Consider the following 5,042-nt stretch of genomic DNA (forward strand, 5'->3'; position numbering starts at 1 on the left):
TTGTTGGTCTTTAGTGGAATTTCTGGTAGTTAACGGATGGTGGATCTCGTGACTAAAGAGTTTAGTCAGCTATTCACGTACCGTTGGAGCTTTGAGCCACAAGTCCATAAGGTCCCCTAGGTAGCTTGGATAAAGTCGAGAATCAGTTTTTGGGTCAATTTGAAATGTTCAAATTGACAAGAGAGATTTCGATTATATATGATCTAATTGAATTGGTTAATTATATATGATATAATTGACTAAATGTATGAGACACATTATTTTGGAGGAAATTAGATATAAATATGATTTATATCAAATAGAGGAGAAATTACTATAGCAGATATATGATATCAAACTATAGGTTAAGAATATAATATGATTATATTCATTTATTAATTATTTGGTCGGTTATGTGATAATTGTCCAGAAATTTCTCCTAAATCGTGCGAAAGTGGGAAAATTGATTTCGGTTATTGTAATTGAAGAATAAAATGAAAATTGGTTTCATTTTGTAAAGAGTTCAAAAAATCGCTCAAGGTGTGGAAATGTCACGATCGCTTAGCTGAAAGTCTATACGATAACGCCTTATCGTACTAAACGATCGCACACCTTGCGTACTAAATGATCGCACACATTCTCTAGACGATTGCTCAGTTTCTCTAAATGATCGCTTAGCGCACCGAGTTTTCTAAACAATCGCTTACTAATTACTAAACAATCGCTTAGTAAAACCTACACGATTATGTACCTTTTCCTAAACGATAAGCATCCGACTATACGATAGCTATCTTCCACTTGCTTGTCGTTCTACATGACCGTCGCTTTTTTCCTCTACCAATTCCATCAAAGTCCACTCTTTGGATTCTCACTCTGAGAATACCAAGGGCTTCAAGTGGTGGTGTCGTCCCCGGTTGCTGCTTGTTTGTATGACGTCGTTCGTGTAGACGATCGTCCTACTAGGCGACTGTTTGCTAGGCAATAAAAACCGTAGAGGGTTGCTTTCGCTAGATTGAGTTCGAAGTGAAGATAGTCTTCAACTGGTACGTTTACTCAATCTATTATTATTTAATTGTTAAAGCATGTCTATAACTAGTGTTAAAATGCATACTTGTTTGTTAAAATGTGTGTGTGCTAATTCGGTCACAATGAAATAGGAAAGATTCGAACGCTCTTATGGATGCTCTTGTTTAAGAGTTCCTTCAATGATCATGGCCTCTTGTTTCTTGGTAAGAATGTCGAACAGATTTGCCAAGATATAGACTCGGGCCTTGTCATTGGCCTTTGTCCAGCGATCATAAGCATTCTATAATGCTTGGGATACATAGACGAACTGTAGATCATCTATAACTAGAATCCTATTAAAGTTAGATTTCCACGTCGCATAATTTTCTTCGGTTAGTTTTTCGTTTTTAAGCAAGGAGGTTATTATGGAAGACATGTTGAAATGAATAACGAACAATTGACCGTATTAGTTATATTTGTCTTAACCCTTACAAAAATAAGTATCCGATCAATTTAGCAAAAATAAGTAATCAAAGAACTCTATAAACTATTGATTTAGCTTTTGCAACGATACTTCAGAGGTTTAGAGCAACAACCACTAAAGGGTGATCAGCTACCCCTACCCTGAATTGAGACAATTTCAACTAATTACTAATACCAAAATAACTCTTAGTCCTATAGTTCTTATCTACCGTTTTTTGGTCAAGGATTTATTAACTAGCTTAATTCATCCCGTAGGTGTGACTCTACCATTTTTGGATCCCAGAGGTATGATTCAACAGGCTATTGTAAGGAAAGACAACTGTTGAAGATTAATCTAAGAAACTTTATCCATTACAGGAGTCTACGTTATTCTGAACCCTATGATCAATCCTTCCAAAGGGATGGTCATTCCAGGATGACACGTAGGCAGATCATAAGAATCTCACAATGGAACCTAATGGAGGAGACCGTAGGATACGTTGAAACGTGTCCTTCTCCTACTTACTATTGTGAATACTTTCCCTACTCACCATGGTATTGACCCATATATTCTGAAGGGATGCCACGTCCAAAGTGAGAGAAAGCCGAGAATGGATCCACGGTGTGAACTTGTAACTTAAAATTTATATCTTTAAGCATGTGGACAAATATGAATGTCAATGAATTAACGAGTCCATGTCCTGGTAACCAGCTCCCCGGCAATGGCACCATAAACTTGTTGAACGCTAGGATTGATGCTAAAAAGTTATGCTATGCTATGCACGAAATGATGCGATACTACTTCTAGATATGCGTTAATCATGAATTTTCTTGTATTATGCCTTGCATTGTCACAAGTTTTCTTATGTTGGAACCAAGTGTAATTCCATCGCAAGATTCTCGGTGTGATTCGAGGTCGAACACAGGGATTGTTTGAGGTTATTGTGGTATGTTCGTGGTATATGCGACCAGGTTTTTCAATCCTTAAAGAGTGTTTTGTACAAGTATATAAAATTTCGGTAAAGTAAAGGAAAGCATTAAAAATACGATAATAAAATAAGTACGGTAAACCTAAGCTAGATGATACAAGATATAGGCTTCATGATACAAGATTTTGGGGTCTAGGCTGGCTGTGAAGGTTATGCAAAGAACATGGAATGCGGCGGCAAGTCTTATGTACAAAACAGAGAGAGAAAGATAACTAATATAAATAGCGCAATTTTCTTAATTGCGTTGAAGTTATAAGTACGGTTCCGCTTTTCTCTTGGCGCACATTTTTCATTGATCAGTCGCGCTCCCACATGTCGGTGGTGAATCAGAGATGAATGTAACGAACGCAAGGTTGCTTCCATGGCTGGAAGTACTACTCGCTTTAGTTAACACATTCTTCTAACCTTCTCTCGATAGATCAAAATGGCATACTCACTTCTGCTCTCACAAGTGAAGATGTCGTCTAGCATGCTTTAGCTAAACGCACATATCTCTTTAACACAAGTTAAGTACTCGTTTAATTTATATTAACTACCAGGGGATTAAGAAGACATCATGGAGAAAGTGATTCATGGAGAAACGGAAGTAGACAGAAAATGGAATATGAAAGCAATCGAAACATTTAATATATCTATTAAGCGTTTGATACATGATGTGTGAATGAAGAGATAAAGAAAGTGAAATACAATGATGAAAAGAGATAGAACAGATACAAACAAGCACCAACGTCTTGGCACCAATTCGGGTGGAGATCTGCTTGTCGGATTTGATGGATCAGATGGATGGATGAGCTTACCTCTCAGACTTGCTCAACCGGTAGCAGGGTTCTCAGCATAGAGATTCTCGGTGGGTATTCGGAAGATTAGAACTAAGACTCACCTCTTGGCCTTATCTCGTCTTCTTCCCAGATTTATTCAGTTAAGCACCCAGCTCAGCCTTTTCTCTCAACACTTTAGCAGCAATTAGCCCCGTATCCAGTAGCATAAGTTTTTTCTGAAATCTATGGGGTATTTATAGGTGAGAATCTTTGACTCCGGCCTTGTGGTCCCCATTTGTTGTTATGAAAACTCTGAAAATGGAGGGATATTATTCCTTCTGTTATGCAATCAGACCGTCAATTCTGTACAACCGTTAGTCGTACACGTGTCTTAATCCTCCGATTTTGCTTGCTCACCTACATCTTTCGATCGTGAGTTCGCATGCAGTGTTTGTTTTTATTATCGCATGCGATTGAAAGTCATCTCTGGATCGACTATCGCATTGCGCCGTAATTGCGTTAATCGTCTCTTCATTGTTGATTGACGAGCGCAATGTGACAGAGATGCGTTGATCAGTATCTCTTGAGCCTTGAGCGCAAGCGGTGACTCGGTTTCCTGCAAAACAGAGTAAAATTCTCCTTTCCTTCCATCTTAAAGATGTTAGTGGGTGTAATTGTGATAATTCATAATTATTGTATTTCGAAGCTAATTTTCATACAATTGACGCATATTTATTCTCTTTTGGCTGCAATATCTAGATAAGGCAGTCTATATAACTTGTATTTCTACAAGTTATCACACCCCCAAATTTGATATATGTTTGTCCTCAAGCATATCTTCTACTTAGGCAATCATACTCAATTCCTATCCTATATTTTTGCGTCGATTGGTTGCTCCGAATGTTACACTTAGGCACATTACTTAATATCGTAATTTCTTTCTATCCTTGCTAATTCTTAACAAAGCCCTACTTTATTCTTCTATATAACAAATTTCTGCTCAAAAATGCTTTTCTAATTTTTCAAAATAGAATGTTTTTCTCTTCTTGTCAAAATAACTCGATGTATCTATATGTGGTGGTCAAAACTTTTGCGTCATTTATTTAGAGACCGTTGATCGTGGTTACACTGTTCGTTTTGGCTTGTCCCCATGGGTGTCATGCGAACATCCAACTACGGTTGTGTGCCAATTTCAACTTTAACTCATGATATTCAGAGGAGTTGTCTCTTGCATTTATTTTTCTTTTCTTTTTCATATTTCATATTGCGTTGTTCTTGGAAACCTACCTTCGTTTTGGCTTGCTCCTACGGGTGTCATACGAACATCCAACTACGAGCAGGCTCCTTTCACAACTAAACTCTTATCAGGTTGGTAACATTTTAAGGGTTTCCTCTGCACTGACATTGGAGATTTGTATGAATCTTTTTTTTTTATCTATAGAAAATGGACGCATTTTTCTTAAATACTGCATATTCTGATCTTATCTGCTTAGACCTTCCCCACCCCGAAATTTAAAGATGAGCAATGTCCTCATTGCGTTGTTTGGATAAACTAGACAAACACTTAGAAGAAAATTTCAAAAAGAAGGTTTGAGCAGAACTTTGAAAGATAAAAGGTAAAGTAATGCTAAACTAAGAATTAACTAAGTGTTAGTCAAAATTTACTAAATATGAGAAATGTTTCTAAGTATAAACATATATTGCATCATAGCAACGCAATGAAGAACACAAAAGTAAAAGATTGAGAACATCGCAAGTATTGACAAAGGATGATAAAGAAAAAGGCACAAGCAAAAATGGAGTGAATATGTACTCAATTGTATTGAATCTTAACAAAGTATACAAATAA

The sequence above is a fragment of the Benincasa hispida genome, chromosome 3, assembly GCF_027475165.1.
Source record: "Benincasa hispida cultivar pf3 chromosome 3, pf3_genome.v1.1, whole genome shotgun sequence".
Classification (NCBI taxonomy): Eukaryota; Viridiplantae; Streptophyta; class Magnoliopsida; order Cucurbitales; family Cucurbitaceae; genus Benincasa; species Benincasa hispida.